This window comes from Equus asinus, chromosome 6, assembly GCF_041296235.1.
Source record: "Equus asinus isolate D_3611 breed Donkey chromosome 6, EquAss-T2T_v2, whole genome shotgun sequence".
NCBI classification, from domain to species: Eukaryota; Metazoa; Chordata; class Mammalia; order Perissodactyla; family Equidae; genus Equus; species Equus asinus.
In genome coordinates, this window is record NC_091795.1 from 43855918 (window position 1) to 43878245 (window position 22328).

General features: G+C 44.2%; 1 protein-coding gene across 4 annotated transcripts in view; it reads right to left on the minus strand.

The window, feature by feature from the left end:
- The window catches only part of ANXA4 (annexin A4), a 63883-nt gene extending 42237 nt beyond the window's left edge, over positions 1-21646 (minus strand). Inside the window, exons 1-3 of one of the 4 annotated variants that reach the window (XM_070511989.1) lie at positions 21339-21479; positions 13449-13583; positions 13334-13370 (exon numbers count right to left, since the gene is read on the minus strand). The gene's annotated coding sequence lies outside the window, so the exon portion shown is untranslated. Of the gene's footprint in view, positions 1-13333; positions 13584-21338 lie in introns of all 4 variants that reach the window. The other 3 variants (XM_070511988.1, XM_070511987.1, XM_014836707.3) reach the window with 3 other exon arrangements.
- Positions 21647-22328: the final 682 nt, after the last annotated feature.

The following is a 22328-nucleotide window of genomic DNA, read 5'->3' on the forward strand; positions in this document are numbered from 1 at the left end:
CAAAGTCCTGGAGCAGGAGAATTTTTGTCTAAGTAACAATTACATTTCTCAATGTAAATAAATAAATTAGCAGCGTGTGTGTTTGTGTGTGACACATGCGTGTGCAGGTGTATGGTCAGCCTGTAAATATGAACCTGTCCCTGAGACTTGAACCCCTTCTTGGTGGGCTGATGAATACAACCTCTCTGGTCCTGCTGGATGTGGCACCATGATGAATTCACCCCAGTACCAGATGCTCTCTTTGAAACTCCAGCTTAACTGGATGGCCTCCATTCAGACTCACAACATTGACCCACATCCCAGGACAGGCAACGGGAATGTTCATTATGAAGGGATTTGCTGTCCTTGTGGCACATTCTTACTGAATCCCTCTCTTCCCCAAAGATCACATGTGAGTGAGTCATTCACCATTTTTCTTTGGTACATGGTTTCATTTTACATCCCACGGGATGACAAATTTAAACTTTTAGGCTGTGGATTTGTGGAGGGTGTGCCTGGGCCCCACCCAAGACTAAAGGCTTTCAAAACTGTCTATGAAGTAGGAAAATGAAAGCAACTCTTTTTCCTTGGAACTTAGATCCTTCTAAAGGTAAAGGAAGTTTTGTTGCAACCATGGGGTCTGAGTCTGGAGAAATAAGCATTTTCAAACATTTAATCAAAGGCAAGATGTGTAAGATAAATGAATGCAGACAAATTTGGAAACCTGCCTGCTAACCATCTTAGGAAAGGATCTATTCCAACCCAGCACCTGGCAGGTAACTTATTTATTTACTTATTTTTTTAAAGATTGGCACCTGAGCTAACAACTGTTGCCAATGCTTTATCTCCCCAAATCCCCCTAGTACATAGTTGTATATCTTAGTTGCAGGTCCTTCTAGTTGTGGCATGTGAGATGCCGCCCCAACGTGGCCTGACGCGCGGTGCCATGTTCATGCCCGGGATCCGAACCAGTGAAACCCTGGGCCGCTGCAGCAGAGCGTGAGAACTTAACCACTCGGCCACGGGGCCAGCCCCTGGCAGGTAACTTATTGACAGTCTTTCATCCAAATTTTAGCCACTTATTCACAGCATTGGGGGGACAATAATAATAGTAATTTCAATCTATAAATAATAGAAAACACATATTTTATACACAATTTAAAATATCCCCACTCCTTCTCTACCATTCTCACATCATGCCAAAGTCTATTAAAGGTTTTACTCCAACAATTCCTTTGTCCAAAAGGCAGTGAGAAGGAGGGGAGGAACATTTACTAAACGCTCCTCTACATTTTCTTAATCTACCCAATAACCTTTACAGTCATAATTATCATCTCCACTTTACAAACCAGCTGGATGATAGAATAACGAAAGCTGGCTATGGTGAGTTCTATATTGTATTAAGAGATATGATTAGGGGCCAGCCCAGTGGCGCAGCAGTTAAGTTCACATGTTCCGTTTCGGGTGGCCCGGGGTTCACTGGTTCGGATCCTGGGTTTGGACGTGGCACCACTTGGCAAGCCATGCCGTGGCAGGTGTCCCAAATATAAAGTGGAGGAAGATAGGCATGGATGTTAGCTCAGGGCCAGTCTTCCTCAGCAAAAAAAAAAGAGGAGGATTGGCAGCAGATGTTAGCTCAGGACTAATCTTTCTCAAAAAAAAAAAAAAGAGAGATAAGATTAGAAAAATGAAAAGAGCACTGAGGTAGCCTAAATGATAACTGGGAGAGGTGGTTGGGTCCTGCACTCTTAGTTCAATGTGTGCCTAACTAAATGTCTTTCTACTTCACATAATACCTCAGTTTCCCTAGGCACAAGCTTCAAGTAGGGTACAAACCAAAGCATATTCTAATAAACTTTATAAATGTGTAGCTACCTTACTTTGTTTCTCTGGTATTCAGTTTGCATAGTACAGTGTTTCAGATTTTCCTAAGTGATTTTCTTTTCTTATGTGAGCAACTTCTAGTGCCACCTGTGGACTGGAGACCTTTGGAATTCTGGTTGGCTGGCCTTTTTGTCATTGGTGGTATTTTTTAACTATTCTGCCTTGGTTTTTTTTGGTGAGGAAGATTGGCCCTGAGCCAACATCTGTTGCCAATCTTCCTCTATTTTATGTAGGATGCTGCCACAGCGTGGCTTGACGAGCAGTGCTAGGTCTGTGCCTGGGATCCGAACCTGCAAACCCTGGGCTGCCAAAGCAGAGCACACGAACTTAACCACTATGCCACCCGGCTGGCCCCTATTCTGCCTTTTAAGCACAGACAAACTGTTTAGATTCCCCTCCTCTCAGGCCAGTGACCACAGAAACAAGAAGTGGATGTACTGGTAACGCCGATTATTGCTCACAGTCATGGGACTGATATGACAGTTTAACTGATGTTTCATGCACGTTCATTCACTCATGCAATAATATCTGAATGCCTGCCCCATGACCAATACCATTCTAGGTGCTAAAAGGCACAATTTAAATTTCCATCTATATACCCTTTATGCAGAAAATTATCCCCTATGTCTTGTCTGTTCAAGAATAACTTATCATGAAAAAAATATCCTGGAAGCTGTTGGCAATGAGGTCGTTGCACTTCCTTCCCACTGCGAGGGTGTGATACAACCTCTCTGAATGGTCATCTCCCAGCCGTCAGTCATCCTCCCTCTGGTCACGGGGCTCCCTCCTCCACGGGGCAGGCTTTGCCACTGCTCGGGAAAGATGGCCTTGTGGTCCTTGTTCTGTGCACTGGAGCGAGAGGGAGTTTATTTTTAAATAAATATTTATTGACTACTTAGTTATATGAGTGCCAGGTGCTCTTATCAATATTGTATCATTTTGTCCTCTCATTGTCCAATGAACTCGGCATGGTAACTTAAGTTTTAGAAAAGTCAAGTACAGCACCCAGGGTCACTCATGTAGTAGGTGATAGGAGCTGTGTTTTCACAGGTCCGTCTGACTCTAGAAAGCATTGTATCATGCCAGGCCAAATGCATGCGTATGTACATGTGTGTGTAATTATGTATAAAGGCAGGTGACAATACTAGAAGCTTTTAGGGTCATAACGGAATAAAAACTTTAAATTGTCACTTTTTTTGCTGAGCTAAACGTTTTCTTGTTCTTCATATCTTTAACAAGCTGCATGCAAAACAAAACAAAATAAAACAACAACAAAAATACTCCTCTCCCAGACTAACCTGGTGGACACTGGACCACACTTTGACTGGCAGACGGCTCCCAATCGAAAGTGTTGACCCAAGGCTGGGGGCTGTTTGCAGAGCGAGGACAGCTCCAACCCCACACATGCCTGCCCTAGTTCAGCCATCCGGCCTTTCTGGTGGGAGAACAATGCAACACGGTTCCTGACAATGCCTCTCGGAGCAGACACGTGGTCAGAGTCGTGCCATCTCCAGTTGAGAGGGACATAAAGATTCCATCCAGGCACACTCTGTACTCACCCCCGCCCCATAACAGGGCCCAGCATCCTGAGCTCAGTGCAGGAGGGAGGTCATGGCTGATTCAACCACAACATAAAAGTGCCCAAAGTGCAGCCCGCTTCAGAGACGGACCGATGCCTCGCGCCCTTGGGGTAGTCCGAATCCAGTGTCCAAGGAGGTTAGAAGTAATGACCCCATTTGGTTATGTTTATCCTAGTGCCAGCAAGAGTAAGACTATCCAGTGTAGAGCAGTAGAGAGAGAGAGAAGGAATGCCAGAAATAGCTCTTCTAGCTTATGCTAAGAACAGAAAACATTTTGGGCTTTCATTCAAAGCCTAAGATGGGTTTGGCGCAGCTATGACATGTTTTCTCAAGCCCTAGATGGCAGTTACTTATGCCATCAGAGGCAGTGCCCCTCTAGACTTTAAAATACAACCATTCTTTTCATCTCACAGAGTTGATTTTCCCCTATTTCTGATCAAAATGTCAAGCAAACCAGAGGTGAGAGAGCAATTCCAAGGCTGAGAGGTAAGGAAACAGCCCTGTCTCCAGGTAAGGGGTGGGTCCATCAGGCACCAGTGAAGGTGCTGTCTTAGAATTCAGACAACGTGAGGACAACGATCTTGCCAGATGACGGACACACACAGGACCTCATTGACTTGGAGGCCAAAAGAACCATAAGGTAAATCTGGTTTGACATGTTGGTAGATGTGAAAGTAGGTGTGTATACCACAGATGTTTTTAATATGGGTAGAGTTGGTAACCCACACCTTAAACAGCTCACTAAACAGGTAATGCTAGAACATGTAGATGTGGTTACTTGGAGAGAATAGTAATAAAAAGAATAGCTAACATTTGTTGAGTACATAATGGGTGCACCATTCTAACTACTTCATATGATGTAATAACTTGATGAACCTTTGCAACAACCCTATAAAGTAACCATTGTTACTAATTCCATCTTACCAATGAGGAAACTGAAGTACAGAGAGATTATAACTTGCCCCAAATCATGTAGCTAGGAAGTATGTGTAGGAGAGTTATAAACTTGAGTGGTTGGGTTCTGGGCTCCAGACACTTTGTTATGGACGTAGGGTGATGTGGAAGGAAGGATGATTCAAAGGAGGGAAGAGTTCCTGCCTATCTGAATGGCCATCATGTAAAATTAGCAACTAGGCTGTGAAGTTGGCGACACCACCCTCCAACTAGTTGATCACACAGGAAGGCCAACCAGTTGTTCACACAGGAACCCCAACCAGTTGTTCACACAGGAATCCCAACTAGTTGTTCATACAGGAACCCCAACTAGTTGATCACAAGCTACTAGCGTTGATCTCCAGGTCTCGTCTGTTCTAGTACCAGGGATTCTCATATGTCCAACCGCATCTGGGTCACCCCTGGCCTCTCCTTACGAATCACAAACTGCAGGCCGCCATATCCTGAGACTCAAATTCCAAGGTTGACCAGTACTCTCGATATCTTCTCTTGTCTCAGCAATCACAAGTCTTGGGGATAAAACAGGAGGAGCACCTCATCAGAAAAAAGAACACTAAGTCTAGCATCTGGTCTTTCTCTTACAATCTTTCCCAGAGAAACTAAAATTCACTCCATCCTTCTTTACAAAATCCTTGTGATGCAGGAAAGGAATACGCAGACTGGACCCAAATGAGAAACAAAAGTACAGGAGGTAAGAGATTTGCAGTGAGTCAGTGAGAAGCCCAGACAAGTGGCCAGGCTTCCCATTGTTTTATTTGCCTGTAGGTAGGAAAACAGGCATTATGCAGACCAGTCTTTTCCTTACTAACACCACCACCTGTTTGCCTATGAGGGAAGAAAACTCTCTTCCCAGATGAACAGGAAAAGCAGCTGAGTCTACCTTCATAGATGACACTGGTTTCAACTTTGGAGACCTGGAAGTGAGCAGAGAAGAAACACTGCTCTCTTAAATGTCACATTTTATTCTGACGCCTCTCATGCCCTGCAAATATGTGAGGGCTAGCTCTGTGGACAATTCCCCCTCCCCCTGGATCAGCCACGCCCTCAGTGGGCCAGGGCAGGGCTCTATTTCCAAATCTTTCCAGACTTCAAGCTGACTCTGGCAGAAGAATACAAAAACAGAACAGTTAAAATTCTTCCACAGTGAATATCTGATTCACATAGGGAACTTGCTATTTCTGATGAAGCCCCTCCCAATTCTTCATTAAAAACCTCATGGAGGCATGGGGAGGCAAGGGAAGAAACTCATGACAAAACAAAAAAGACTGCGACTGACATGAGATAAAGTCAGAAGCTGAGAGGAAATGAAACTAACTTAAGGCAGATGGAGTGTGTGTGTGTGTGTGTGTGTGTGACAGTGGGGATACGGGTTATAACTCTCCATCAGCTGTCTGATGTAGAGATCTATTCAGAAAACCCCATCCCAGCCCACCCTCCTGAGTTGAGGAGCTGTGAGGTGGACCCATTACTGACCCTATTCACCCCCAAACTAGCCAAGGGGTGTTGGGGTGGACACTGTGGTGGCAGAGTGGATGTCGGAAAAGACAACCGATGAGAAGACCCCTGGCAGAAATGCATGCTGGGATGTATATACACATATTTAGCTCAGAGAATCAGGCATTGGAGATAGGAGAAGCTGCTACCTTGGAGAGGCAGAGGGGAACAAAGAGAAAACCAGCTAGAAACTGGGAATTGGACCAGGCACTGTATCACTTTCTGTCCTGCTCAAAGCCAATGCCAACACAGCAAGGTGGAAAGGGTGAGACTAAGGTGTTCTGTTCACCATGTCTTTTGACAGACACAATCTATCCCCAAGCTGAACAATGCAGCAGCCACAGCCACAGGGAGTTACTGAGCAACTGAAATGTGGCTAGTGTGACTGAGAAACTGAATTTTTAATTTCGTTTAATTTTAATTAAATTTAAATTTTAAAACTGAAGCGGTATAAGGCATTTTTCCATAACACACAACTTTAATGTTTTGGTCCTGCTACGTTTATTTCACTTTCACATCACACTGTGTAGTGCACACGTCAGGCATGCCATCTTTTCTAGTCTTACACCTAACCACATCACCAATCCAGTCGGTATCAACAGAGTTATCCACTTGGAATGATATTTTTCTATGCACTGATGAAACATTTTTAATGTGTTTATTTGAATATGTGTTACAGACAGCACGAGTTACAGTGATATTTATATAAACTGTAATTTGTCATTAAATTTAAATACTTTTTTTTTTTTTTTTTGCAGAGGAAGATTTGCCCGGTGCTAACACCTGCTGCCAATCTTCCACTTTTTTTGCTTGAGGAAAATTAGACCTGAGCTAACATCTGTGCCAATCTTCCTTTATTTCGTATGTGGGTCACCACTAGAGCATGACTGACAAGTGCAAACCTGGGTGCAGGTTTGCACCCAGGATCTGAACCTGGGCCGCCAAAGCAGAGCGTGCCAAACTTCACCACTATGCCACGGGGCTGGCCCCTAAATACTTATTTCAGTTATAACAAATTATTTTCTAGTTTGAAAAAAACGATTACGGACACATTTTAAAATTTTAAATGGAGGCATGTTACTGATGTGGAATTACGTGGAGAGGCAGAAGCATTAAGACTGGTAAGTAAAGAAAGAGAGACTGAACTGGAACAGGAGTTAGTGAATTAACATGGGCAGATGTAGTTTTAAAAGTGATATGCTTTTCATTTTAAAGTCAAATCAATTCTAAAAAAGATGAACCAGTTTTTTTAATGTGGATGCAAATATTAAAGCAAAATTATTTTTGGTACTCAGTTCAGATACTGGAAAACTTTTACGTATGTTCAAAACAATTTGGGTATGTAAATCTATGTGAAAACTCAATTTTATGAAATCTAAATACAGATCAAGTATTTCTGATGAAAATTTAGCCTTCAAATTCAGATGTTCTGTCAGCATAAAATATACACCGGATTGTTAAGATTTAGTATGAAAAGAAGACTGTAAAATATCTCATTAATAATTTTTCCCACGGCCGAGTGGTTAAGTTCGCACGCTCTGCTGCAGGCGGCCCAGTGTTTCGTTGGTTCGAATCCTGGGCACGGACGTGGCACTGCTCATCAAACCACGCTGAGGCAGCGTCCCACATGCCACAACTAGAAGGACCCACACCGAAGAATATACAACTATGTACTGGGGGGCTTTGGGGAGAAAAAGGAAAAAAAAAAAATCTTAAAAAAAAAAATTTTGCATACTGATTACATGTTGGAATGATAATACTTTGGATCTATTGGGTAAAATAATCTATATTATTAAAGCTAATTTCACCTGCCTCTTTTTACTTTTTAAAACGTCACTACTAGATAATTCAAACTTACATTTGTGGCTCGCTTTCTATTTCTATTGCATAGCACTGCTCTAGACATATTTCACCTTGCTTAGTAATAATCAGATCTACTGTCCAGCACTTATTTTATTCTGTATCAGATACTATTCTAAACACTTTATGTGAATGATCAGATTATCTCTTTTAAATCTCACAAAAAAACCTATCTTCTTAATGCATTCATTTACCCATTTGTTTAAAAAAGCAAGAAAAACACAATGTGGACCTAGGACAAAATGCTAGAGAACAAGGGGAAGGAAACAAAGCCTGGAATATTTAAAGGAAAAGCCTATCCCTGAAAATAATCCACTTCATTATTCAGAAGAAACATTCAGGGAACTCTTGGGCATCCTCAATATTTGGCAGAATAACAGCATTCTAAATAGGAGGAGAAAAATGACTAGCATAGGAATATCAATTAATCCTTTGAGACTAAAGATTTTGGCTTAAATATTCCGTACTCAGCACATCAAGGCCAAGATTAATTTTCTATGATCACTCTTTTCCTCCTTTTCTCTATTTAATCAAGAGGCAAGAGATTTTAGATTTTTAAAACACACAAGTATATTTAAGAGGGCTTACCAAATCATATCTAAGTATCATTCTTTTCACTACTATTGGGTTTCAACTAAAAAAAATTTTTTTTCATAAAATAGAATCCTCCAGCAGGAATCCTTCTACAAGAAATGGAGACTATTTGCAGAGATCATAGAAAACTGAATATTAACACTTCAGGAAATCACAGAAAAGATAAAACAGAAAATACTGGTTAGCTATTTAAAAATAACCTTTATTTTTAAATTTTACCGATAATAAATGTACATGGCATAAAATTTGTTATTTGGTTTTATGTCTCTTTTAGCAACTCAGGATTTTATGGTGGTGTCGATGAAGTATGGAGCCTGGAGAGTGAGTGCTAATTCTACCTGCCACTCCTAACCTCTCCTTTCCTCCCGCTGTTACCTAATCTAATAAACTTGTTTCCCAAACCCAGCAGAATGTGGGGAGAGGCAACATTTTCCATTGTAATGCTGAAAATGATGGATCTTTGCACTGCCTTCGAAAAGATTAACTTTCATAGAATTTTACAGACTGTAAGGCCCTTAGCAATCATCTACCCCCCCTTTCATTTTATTTTGTAAGTTATTAAATCAACTGTAAGCACGGAAAAGGACATTTTAAACAATGTAACTTAGCATTTACTTGGATTTTCTGTTTGTTCCAATCTTTTAGAACATCTGTAATCTCAGTATGCATATAATTTAGTGTTCCACTCTCTCCTCTTAATCTTTCACATGCTACACAATCACCATATTTATCATTTCAATAAATTTACACTCTTCCATCATATTGATATAACTTATTCAATGTCCCTACTATTGGTTGTTCAGATTTTTTATACCATGACTACAATCTCCATAATGAGCTTTGTAGATGTTTTATTCTCCTTTTGACCTATTCCTTACAATATCTGAAAATTATGAACACTATCCAAAGCCCAGCCAGCTATAAGCTTGCTTTATTTATTTATAATTTAATATTTAGGTGTAATATTAAACTTTATCATTGGTTTAACTTGCTTTTTAAAATCAGCAGTAGGAACACTGAATCTTACTTTTTTTCCTACTAGTATCCTTATTTGTGAATTATCTGTTTGTATTTTTTGCCCATTTTTAGGATCTTGCTGCTTTACTAACATATTTATAGAAATTATGTATACATTGTAAAATTTAACATTTTATACTTAAAGTTTATTATTAGGTATTTTTCCAATTTTAATAGTCTCCTTTTAGTATACTCAAAATCTGGAAGAAAAATGTTAAATCATACCTATCCATCTTTTCCTTTGTACTCCTCCCTGTTATTCAATAGTTAGAAAAGTCTGTTTTTGGGTGAAATGCTGATAATTGTTAAGTTGGGCGTTGAATACGAACAGGGGGGTTCATTCTGCTATTCTCTCACTTGGCTGTATGGTGGAAAATGTCCATAATACAAATTTTTAAAAAAAGTCTCTCTTCCCCATTGCTAGAAAAATCACTTTATTTTATTTCCACTAGTTTTTCTCCCACCCCTTTCACGTTCCAGTTGAGGAAACTCTTGCCCAGGAGGATAAGTCAGTCATTTATCATATGACTCATCTTGTTTCCCACCCACCAAACTCAGCCACAACCTCCTCTTTTTTAGGCACCGCAAAAACGCCCAAAGGCAGTGCTATTTGGAAGGGGCTAGAATTCAATTAAAAGAAAGTTTCGTTGGAAGATCTCAAATAGCTAACGCTTTATTCCTCCAAACTTACTCCAACTCTGCCCCACCAACAAGGCACGGTAAGACCAGAGGGGTCCTGAAGAACTTCACAAATGGCTCTCCAAGGAAAGAAAACCCTGATTTGTAGCTATTTCTTTGGTGTAAATTTTTTTTTAAAGATTTTATTTTTTTCCTTTTTCTCCCCAAAGCCCCCCTCCGGTACACAGTTGTATATTCTTAGTTGTGGGTCCTTCTAGTTGTGGCATATGGGATGTCGCCTCAGCATGGACTGATGAGGGGTGCGATGTCCGCGCCCAGGATTCAAACCGGTGAAACCCTGGGCTGCTGCAGCAGAGCGGGCAAACTTAACCACTTGGCCACAGGGCTGGCTCCTGGTGTAAATATTTTTATCATGACCAGTTTCAAGTCACCAATGTGATGTTACCGTACTTAGTAGCTGGGAATAAGTAGGCAGTAGTACACCATTATATAGCATTTCCACCACACAGACAGAATAGACATAAATAACCTCAAGAGCGTATGTAATAGTAAGAGGTAGTAAAATAATTAGAAAGCGATGAGTTGTTTTAAATATAACTTATTTATAAACAGTTATATTTTAATATCATTTATTTACTCCTAAATTCATATAATTTAATTTTAAAATAATGACTATATTTAACAATCAGTTGGCAAAACCCTGGAAATTTAACAATCAGCTTTGATGAGCTGATACAAGGACGCAAAGGATGCTCCAGCACACCACTGTGAGACACAACAGTAACGAAAACAGGATTTCTTTTGTAATTGTAGTAAAACACATATAACGAAATTTACCGTTTTAACTATTTTTAAGTGTAATCTTCAGTGGCATTAACTACATTCACAATGTCATGCTACCAGCACCACTATCCATTCCCAGAACTTTCCCGTCATTCCAAACAGAAACTGTACCCATTAAACAATAATTCCCCATTTCCTCCTCACCCCAACCACTGATAACCATCATTCTACTTCCTGTCTCTATGAATTTGACTGTTCTAGGTACCTCATGTATGTGGAATCATATAGTATTTGTCCTTGTGTCTGGATTATTTCACTTAGCCTAATGTTCTCAAGGTTCATCCATCTTTGAACATGTATCAAAATTTCATTCCTTTTCAAGGTGAAAGTGGGATTTTAAGGCCAAGATTTAGGGCCACCTTTGCTGCCCAGACAACCATGGTTGGCCTGGAGGGAGGTGTGTGGATGTTACTCCACCGTCTCCCTTCCCAGGAATAAGCCCAGCCCAGATTCACAGTACAGAAGACCCGGGTTCCCATCCACGTATAGCAGAGCCCCGGTGGGGCGGTCCCAGGGCACCTTTAAGAGGAAGCACACAGAATTTGGACAGGGTAGAATGTGCCATGTGCATGATTAGAATCTCACTGTGTTTATCTTTTCAATAGATCCAGAGCAGTATTTCAACCCAAAAGAGGTTCACATAACTCAGTGGTTGTGAAAGTGTGGTCCCCCCACGAAGAGCATCACCATCTACTGGGAACTTGTTAAAACGGCAAATTCTCCAGCTCAACCCTAGACCTACAGAATCCAAAATTCGGGGGTGGGGCCCAGCAATTTGCTTTTTAAGAAGCCCTCCAGGTGATTCCACCTCATGGGCATTTTATTAGCGTACATTCCCACTCTTGATCTTACATCAAGTATAAGGAAAAAGGGGGGAAAAACAAGAGGAATTACATTCATGGAGGGGGGAACCACAACATTAACACTTTTTAAAATGTCTGTATAAATATGACTCAGGGAACGTGTTGGCCAAAGATGATTTAAACACCAGAGTCCTCAAACCACCCACTGCAAACATGCATTACTCCTGGTAAGCCTGATCTGTTATTTTATGAAATCCGTGGAACTGCAAATTCAATTCTCCTCCCACAGGTGAGCGCTAGCACAGGCTGTGAAGATCATTCAGCGCTGCAGACCAGAGGCTGGGAATCCAGAGTAAGGGCACATTTCAGTGCCTGCTCTGCTCTCCAGACTTAACCCCACCTATAACAGCCAGTTTATTCTGGCATAAAATTTAGATAGTAGTGACTATTGTGCAGGACGTCTTTGAGGATTAGCAATAACGTCAACCCCCACTATACCCTCCTTCCCCATTAAGAGAACCTTCATGAGTTCAGGGAGTGGATTTGGTAAACCAAGAAGGCGGGACTCACCCCAGGAGGACATAATGACTGGTCCAAGACAAGCCCATTACAACTCTACGAGTGGTTTACGAGTGGCCGTGTGACCCCCTTCTGGACAATGAGAAATAAAGATAAACCTGCCCAGAAACTTGGAGAAAGGATTTCGCCCAGGCTGAAAAAGGCAGAGTCAGCCTGCCAACTTCCCCCTTTTCTCTGGCCTTGGATGATGTCAGGACACAGTGTCCAGAGCAATGGCTTCAAAAGGATCCTAATCTAATATAGAGGGCAGAGCACCTACCATGGTACCCGGGGAAAGTTCTCAAAGTTTACTGTGTACAAAATCTCCCAGGGGGCATTTAGAAACACAGATCTGAGGGATGCTAGACTCCAGAGCTTGAGTCAGGAAACCTTAGGTGGGGCCCAGAGACCTCATTTAATCAAGCTGCAATAAGCACCCCTGGTTACTCGCCACGCACCCAGTTCCAGGCCCTGATTCTCATGCAGACAGTCCCTGCAGGAGACCCCAGTTCCAAAACCTCCACTGGCTGTGTGTGCAGGCACTTACAGCCCTTCCTTAAATATTTATCTTACCCTTACCAAGTACCAGACTTTGTGAGAGAAACAAAGATGGAGGACACGTGATCTTGCTCTGGAGGGGCATGTAAGCTAGGAAGAGAAACAAAGCAGGTATATAACAAACGAATCCGATGACAAAGCAGCATGCGGTACTATTACCAGAGTTGCAGGATAAGCGGAGACGACAGACTAAGTCCCCCTCTACACTCCAGAGAGTAAGGGGCTCTATTTGACTAAGGCTTATAAGGACAGACAGGATTTCAAAAGGGAAGGAGATTTCGGGCAGAAAGAACAGTAAAAATGAAGCCTCAGCTATGATCACAAATGGTAAGACCCTTGCAAAATAGTGGTCATTCATATGGAGTTGGGCTGGAGCTTAAGGAAATGAAGAGAACGGTGGGAGACAAGGGGTGGGAAAGTAATTTTCAAAAGTGGATCATTTTGCAGCAGGCCAGGCTTGGAGGCTGACTAAATTTTCCAGGCCATGGGCAATCGTACATTCATTCAGCATACCTTTGGTGAGCACCCACTATGTGCTAGGCCAGAGGATGGGGGCTGCGTGGTCCTTACCTGCAGAGGAGCTCAAAGCTGAGTGGAGGACACAGTCCTATAATCAGACACAATAAGGTGTAAACATTCCTGTGATGGGGAATCCCAGAGACAGGAGCACACAGTGAGCCCTCACCCAGATTCAGTCAGTCAGGGAAGGAGCCTGTGTCCAAGCCGAGTTGCCAGCCATAGGACAGGGCAGTGGGGAGTCTTGTTTTTCCAAGGCCGGATCTCTGCCTTGATTTCCTTCCTGGTATCCAGCGCTTCCATCCTATTCAAAAACATGTATTACATAACTGTGCTAAGCAGTGGAGCAGATGCAAAAGAAAAGAGGGATTCATAATCCAGGCCAGCAGTTCTTACCCTGGGACCCTTGGACTCTCTAGGACCTGTCCCCCAATACTGATTGGTCATGTCTCCAATAGGCCTACGGAATGACCTTAATTTCTGAGGGCCCTCTTGCTCTGTCCTCTGAGACTAGCCCTGCTCTGATCAACATGCCACTCCTGCAGTGTGCCTGGTCTTGCTTTCTCATCCTCATGCCTGTAAATAAGCCCTTCTCCTGTGCTACCTCCAGGAAGCCTTCTCTGACTACCCGTGATGAGTTAGGTGCACCTCGTCTGTTATTCCATGGGGAGTCTGGCATAAAGCATCAAATCACTTACTGCACAGTCCCATGATTTTTGAATTGGTGATTCGATTGTTTATCTCCCTAAGGATGGGGTCTGTGTATTTTATCCTTGAATCTCTAGTGTCTGTCACATTACATAATAAATAAATGAACCTTGGTCCACTTGGCAGGGGCTGCTGACATCCTGCATAACAGCTGAAGACCCTTCCCTGAGGTGCTGAGCTGCCTCTCCTGCCTTTAGATGCTGCTCCACGTCTTGCTCCCACAGGGATGTGCCCCCAGAATCCAGACACAGCACATCCTCCCGGTTCACTGTCTGCCCTCCCCTCCTCACCTATCATCTGGGACCCCCTGGATACTTAGAATGACCCAGGTCACCATCAAGTTCCTCTTGGACAAGTGGTTTGGACAGACTCTACCACTTCCCCTCTGAGAGAGTCCAGCCCCATGGTCAGTTTAATCCCCCAGCCCTGCTTTTTCAGGCTGATTCCCCACTTTTAGCCTATTATACAGTAGACAGAGTGGTAGAGCACAGGATACAGAATCAGTCCGCCAAGGCTCTACCACTTGCTAGTATGTGATCTCGTGCAAACTGCTCAACCCCTTTGTGCCTCAGTTTCCTCATCTGTACAATGGGGATGATACTAGTAGCACCCACCTAATATGGGTGAAAAATTTTTAAAAAGCCACGCCAGGTGTTTGGCCCAGGGTCAGGCTCATAGGAGACACTTGGTGAACATTAGCTATTGATAGCTGCGGCACGGAGGTTCCGGCATGCAGAGAGGCAGCGCCCTCAAAGACTAAGGCACAGTGTGGCTGAAGAAGGAGGTGCAGGTCCTGAAGCCAAGGCCAAGCCCCTCAGTGCCCACGACCTGATATCACTGCCAGGACTTTCTCTGACAAAGCACCCCACCCCAGCAAGTCCGTCTGGTCTACAGGCCGTGACTTATCGCCCACCTCCTCTCTCTGCTTCTGCAGCTAAAGACACACGGAACCGACCAGACCATTTACATACAGAGCTTTCTCCACCATGCAATTCAAGGCACCTTACAGTATTTTTGGAACCAGCTGAAGTATAGCCAAACGGAAAAATAACCCAACTGAAATGTATGATAAGAATCAGTGATTGCTACTTCATCTCATTGGAAAAGGACGCATAGGTGCACGTTAGCTTTTTGTATACAAATAAGAAAATATACGGTCATATATTAATTCTGAGCTTGGAAAATTTGGCAATTATACATTCTTCATTTCTGTTTCATTCCCCTCTTCACAAACAATGTTAAATGGGCAGGCGATATCTGTAACTATCTTAAAAAACTGATAAAACAAGAATATGATTAAAAAAAACTCAAAATCGTACAAAAAGGTATATAGTGATAAATCTGTAAGAACTCCACCTCCTCGCCCCCAGTGGCAACCATGCTTGTAATCTTCCTGTGTATTCGTTTAGAAGGATTTAATGCATTAACAAGTATATAAGAATATAAATAGGGGCCGGCCCCGTGGCTGAGTGGTTACGTACGCTCCCTCTGCTTCGGCAGCCCAGGGTTTCGCCAGTTCGAATCCTGGCCGAGGACATGGCCCCGCTCGTTAAGCCACGCTGAGGCGGTGTCCTACATGCCACAACTAGAAGGACCGACAACTAAAAATACACAACCATGTACTGGGAGGCTTAGGGAGAAAAAGTAAAAATAAAATCTTAAAAAAAAAAACTATAAACAGCCCCCATCATTCTCATACACAGAAATGGTAGCACATCATGCAAGGCTGTATTTTGTTTTTTTAAAAATGTATCTTCAGGGGCCGGCTCAGTGGCACAGTGGTTAAGTTCGCATGTTCTGCTTTGGCGGCTCGGTGTTCACCAGTTCAGATCCCAGGTGCAGACCTACACACTGCTTGTCAAACCATGTTGTGGCAGGTGTCCCACATATAAAGTTAGAGGAAGATGGGCACGGATGTTAGCTCAGGGCCAGTCTTCCTCAGCAAAAAAGAGAAGGATTGGTGGCAGATATTAACTCAGGGATGATCTTCCTCAAAAAAATAAATAAATAAAAATAAAAATAAAAATGTATCTTCAATATCATTCTCTATCTGTTCCTATCAACCTGTATCACTTTTTAACAGCTACACAGGGGCCGGCCCTGCGGCCAAGTGGTTAAGTTCATGCACTCCGCTTCGGTGGCCCAGGGTTTCGCTGGTTTGGATCCTGGGCACAAACACGGCACCGCTCATCAGGCCATGCTGAGGTGGTGTCCCATACAGCACAACCAGGGGGACCTACAACTAGAATATACAACTATGTACTGGGTGGCTTTGGGGAGAAGAATAAAAAAAACGAAGATTGGCAACTGTTGTCAGCTCAGGTGCCAATCTTTAAAAAAAAATTTTAACAGCTACACAATATTGCACAGCATAGATATTCCATAATTCAACTAGTCCCTCACTCATAGATATTTAGGTCATTTCCAATCTTTTGCTGCTATAAACAATGTATATATCCTTGTACATATGTCTTTCTACACATGTCCAAGTATATCTTTAGGATAAGTTCCTAGAATTCAAATTGCTGGAACAAAGGTAAAAGCATTTTTTCACTTTGACAAACACTGCCAAATTTCAGGGTAATTCTTAACATGATGTCTACATACTGCTAGGTATACATGATTGGGTGTAGAAGGGTGTCCATAAACCCTTGAAACTGTATGAAAAATGTCAAATATGTGTTTATTTTTCTCTAGAGAGGATTCATGGCTTTAACCAGATTCTTAAAGGGGTCTGTGACTCTAACAAAGATGAGAACGACTGAGTCAACAGGTCATGGTACAGCATCAAAAAGCAGCAACAGCAGAAGCTGAAGCTAAGCAGGACCCAGAAAATGCTTTCCTGAGCCCCCTGGAGAGGAGTGAGTGGGAAGATGCTGGGGGCTGATTATATAACCGGGTTTGTGTTTGTAGGACCTCCTCCAGGGGAGCTGGTTCAACCACACATAAATCAGGAGAACTTGTTCCCCCTTATCACGGAGCCCCTCTCCCTTAGCTTCTGGTAATAATTTAATGCTACCTCCTGGGAGGGGGGAAGTGAGGGCCTTAACCCAGAGGATTGAATCCACAGTGACTGGGCGGGAAGGCCTTTCTGATGACTTCCCAGAAGTCCACTCATGGGGCCTCCTGCTGCTCATGCTGCTATATCTAGGCCTTAAAGGTTAATGACATTGAGAGGGGAAAGGTGAAGGTGTTTTGCAGAATAATTTACAGTCCGGCCTTTAGCTGCAATTTATCGCTGCTGCTGATTGTGGATAAAACATTCACTCTGGGTTTTATGCCTAGCAGTCCAGACCAAGAAGCAGTAGGCAATTTACCGACCTCAAACATCTTGAACCTTTAAAAAGAATTCTTCAAAGGCAGTGGTTCAGGTTCCCATAGCAAAAGCTCTCAGTCCAGTTCAAACACAACTGAACACGACAAGTTACTCCCAACAAAACCGACAACCGGCCTTAGATGGAAATCCTAAACTCCTGGGGAAATTAATTTCTTTTTTTGGTTTGATTTACATATATTGTAAAATGATTACCAGAATAGGTTCAACTAACATCCATCATCTCGTATAGATAAAAAGAAAAGAAAGAAGAAAAGAAAAAAGTTCTCCTTGTGAAGAGAACTCAGGATTTACTCTCTGGACATCTCTCCTCCATGTCACACAGCAGCGTGAACCACGGTTGTCAAGCCGTACGTTACGTCTCTAGTACTGATTTCTCTTAGGGAAATTAATCTTAATACAGTAATTCTTCTCAGTTTCAATTAAATTTAAAAACAAATAAAAAATCTTTAGTTGGAGCCCCATGTATGTCTAGAAGTGTTAAGCACCGTAAAACCATGGGGTGAATTTGACATGATAGGTGTAATAAAGAGCTATCCTTGTGAGTGGGGACAATTTCAGCATTTATCACGTTACCCAGAGTTTAGAGCATAACAACAGCCCTAAGATCCCTTAAGTCCTATCTTTTTGTCAATGCTTTATTCAATTTAACAAGCATGTGCATATTCATATACGTGTTTCTAAAGCTTAGTTTCTCAAAGCAAGGTCCAAGAAACACCTGAATTATAACCACCCAGAGAACCTATTAAATATGCAGATTCCTGGGTCCCACCTGTCATAGTGGATCAGAATTTCTGGGAGTGGGGCAAGAATCTGGATGTTGTTCAAGCTCCCTGGGGGATTTTGATACACCCTGAAGTCTGGAAACTACGGCGTTAGAAATCACCTTAGTTTAACCTTCTACCAAAACCCTCTATCAAAAAGGAGCTGTGGGGGCTGGTCCAGTGGCACAGCGGTTAAGTTCGAATGTTCCACTTTGGCGGCCTGGGGTTCGCGGGTTCAGATCCCAGGTGCAGACATGGCACTGCTTGGCACGCCATGCTGTGGTAGGCGTCCCACATATAAAGTAGAGGAAGATGGGCACGGATGTTAGCTCAGGGCCAGCCTTCCTCAGCAAAAAGAGGAGGACTGGCAGTAGTTAGCTCAGGGCTAATCTTCCTCAAAAAAAAAAAAAAAAAAAAAGGAGCTGTGGGGCCTCCGTTTCAACACCTCTGGTGAGAAAGCTCTGGCCAACTCCAGGCCACCTGACCCGGGGGTTTCAAAAGCAACTTCCCTAAATTTAACCAGAATTCACCATCCAAAAAACTCCTACCCAGTTCCACTCAATGCCACAAGGAGTGAGTTTATTCCCTCGTCCACACACCAAGGCCCTCAAGAATTTAGGGCCCTTAACACGCGTTCCATCACCCACTGCAATCTTCCCTTTCTGGGTGAAACAGCTCCAGTTCTTTCAACCGTATCGCATATGTCAGCTCAGCAAGAAGAAAGTTGAAGAGTGAAAGGAAAACATTTGGTAAAGATTTAGTTAATAAGCCCTGAAGCCACAAATCTAAATCCCCAGTCATTATAAACCAAGCTCTGATGGAGCCACAGTGGGGCAGAGAGAATATATCTGTTTACAAGTGGTCTAACCTGGACCAAGGACCACAGCTGGGAGCCTTGGGATCCTCACGTGTAAAACAAGGTTAACGACCCCACCTCTGGTTGAAATAAGATTAAATGAGTCACCTAGGATGACTGTCTTTCAAAGTCTCTCCAGGGAGGACACTGCTGCATCTATCAAACTGCCTCCATCAGCAGCCCTAATTGCAGTGAAAGCAAACTCTCAAGGACTAAGTTGGGGCCAAAGTGCAACCCAAAGCCAAAGCAAAAATGTTTTGAAGTTTCTTGCTTTATATTAAGAAAGTATCTAAATTTTGAACTTCAGTCCAAAATATATCCGTGATTGTCTGAATATGAAAAGTGATTTATCCTCAAATATCTGGGTAAAATTGACACCCAAGGAAAATCCCCCCCCTTGTTTATTCTGAAGCTTCAGGTGTTCTCTGGCACACAGCCTACCATCTCCAGGGCCTGCCACTCACCTTCATCTCTCATGGAGAAGAGCAGGCTTAGTCTGCAAGTGGATGGGCAAGATCGGGAAAACGAATGAGTGCTGGACGTAAGCAAAGGAACGGGCCACTGGATATGAGTCCTGGGAGGACCAGGAGGCTCCCTCCAGATGCTGAGGGCTGGTGTGGTCCAACTTGACTGTGCATGTTACTCTCTACGTTGCAGAGAAAACTTATCCCTAACCAAATGCAAGAAAATCTAGGAGGGAAATTTGTAGACCCCTTGATCTAGTAGTTGTGTATTTGGGCATGCTCGTGTCTGTGTCTGTGTGTGTGTGTGTGTGTGTGTCCCCAAAGCAACAGAAATCTGACCTGAGCTGAATGTAGGAGATGTGGCTTTGGCCAGATAGGGCTCTGGGAAGAAAGCAGGTCTTAGGGGGCTATGGTTACCCATTTTCTCGTGCCTGTCCCCTTCCTCTCCTATCTCTCTGTCATCTGAGAATTCCCTGGCAACTAAAGAGCTCCGGTTTGGCTATCAGTAGAGTTACAGTTGGTCCACCATATCTGCAGTTCCACATCCCAGGACTCAACCAATCACAGACCGAAAGGCCTCCAATGCTTGTGCTTGTACTGAACATGTACAGACTTTTTTTTTCCTTGTCATTATTCCCTAAACAATACAGGATAACAACGATTTACATAGCATTTACATTGCACTAGGTATTATAAGTAATCTAGAGATGATTTAACGTATACGGGAGGATGTGCACAGGTTATATCAAATATTATGCCATTTTATATAAGAGACTTGAGCACCCACGGATTTTGGTATCCAAAGGGGTCCTGCAACCAATTCCACCCCAAAATCGAGGGACCACTGTACTTGCAGTGTAAGGAGGCAGAGGGTTCTAGAACTTATGGGCAAAGAGATACATAATTTGGTGAAGGAGACCCTATCCATTCTGTCAGCTGGAGAGAGCAAATGCTCATTTTTCCTGAAAGGTGTGGGTTACTCAGGACCCACAATGCTCCAAACAGCTCAGAGAGGACTTGCACCAACTTGGGGAGCACTTAAAATTAGGCCGATTGTTGAAAAGCAATAACTTCTTTGGTCCCAAAGTCTCCCGCTGGTCAAAGCCATGACAAAAGAGCCAGACTGTGCCAAGTTAAGGACCTCATAATAACAGATGTCCATGTGCCAGGCATTGTGCAGAAGGCATTAGATACACAAGAAGGAGAGAAGCAGTAAGAAACTAGGAGAAAGCAGTAAGTTTCTTAAAAGGAGCAAAGAAAGAATTAAAAAGTAAAACTTGGGTGTTAGTCTGAGTCAGCTCCAGAGAATATGAACTCAATCCTTCCTTTTTTTTTTTTTAAGTTTTATTGAGGTCACATTGGTTTATAACGCTTTATAAATTTCAAGTGTACATCATTGCATTTCGATTTCTGTGTAGACTACATCATGTCCACCAGGCAAAGACTAATTACCATCAGTCACAGGACACACACGCCCTACACCCCTTTCCCCCTCCCTCCTCCCCTCTACCCCTCTGGTAACCACCAATCTAATCTCTGTATCTGTGTGTTTGTTGTTTTTCATCTTCCACACATGAGCGAGATCATACAATCCTTTCTTCTTAATGCCCAAACCCAACACGGTGTTTTTGGCACATGAACTCAGTAGGTAACTGCTCTGGTCTCTAACGGCACTACATCCTGAGTATAACCCGCCCTGGACATCGTTTTCGACGGGGCCAGTGGATAATCCCGGGCTTGCCTCTCGCCCACCGCGAGCCAGTCTCGGGCCGCCGGCTCCCGCTCCGCCCTGTGGCCGCCGGGCCCCGCCCGAAGGCCGGCGACGGGCAACCCCTCCGGGGCCCGGCGCAGAACCGGCCGTCCCCGCGAGGCGCTCGGGGCTGCCGCGCCCCATTCCCGCAGCCCAGGACCCCCCGGCCCCGGGCCCCCTTACCGCTCGTGCCGAGACGGGACGGCGCTCGTCCTCTGCGGCCACGGAGGTCACACCCTCCTGGGGGCCGGGCAGCGGGTCTTATTGCAGGCGGACCCGCCCCACTGCGGGGTGGAGACTGAGCCCGAGTTCCTGGTCGTTCCTCTGCCCACGGGACCGGAAAACCCTCCGCGGACCGTGCGCACCTGGAGCCGGGGCCGGGACCACCGCGCAGGGCGCCCAGGGAGGGGCCGGCCTCGCCCCTAGGTGGGGGGCTGCCCCGGGCCGCGGCCTGGCCCGCTGTCCCCGCTCCCAGCCTCGTGCCCGCCCGCATCGCACAGCCCGCCCGGCGCCGCCCAGCCCGGCTCCCGCCCCCGCAGAGAGCTGGACTCTCCGGCCGGTCGGCGCCCGGGCGCCCCCACCCCCTCGGAGGTCTGAGCCCTCGGGCCTCGCCCGCACCCTCCCTGCGCCCGGGAGTCCAAACTTCCTCCTAGGAAACTGCACTTTCTCTCTCAACGTCAGGACTCACGTCGAGCCTGTGGCCGGAAGAGTGGAAAGTCAAATCAAAACGGCACACTGCGTTTCCCTTTGGCACGTTAAAACGTGCGTTCCAAAAAGTTCCCAGGAGTTTTACATCTCCCTTGAGGAAAACAGAGTTCCCTTCCCTTGGGGAAGCCTTTGGGAAAGAGGGTCAGGAGCAGCCCGGATCTGTCTCTCTTCCCCTGTAAATTACCAGGGTTGGGCACTGATCAGTAGCTCCGGACTTCGGCCTTGGGACAGCGCTCCCCTCTTGTAACGCGGTTTTGTGTGTTCCTATCTGCTTCCCCGACTGGAGACAAGCCTCTTGAAGGCACCAACTGAGTCTAAGGCATCTTTGCACCCGCGCCCAGGACCGTTTCGGGCACATAGGTGTTCAGTGAATGCTTGCAGCATGAATCCGTTGAGTCTACAGGCAAATTCCGATTTTATTTAGCAAAGGGTAGGTAGCTTTGGGAGTGTGTTTGCCAGCCAGCA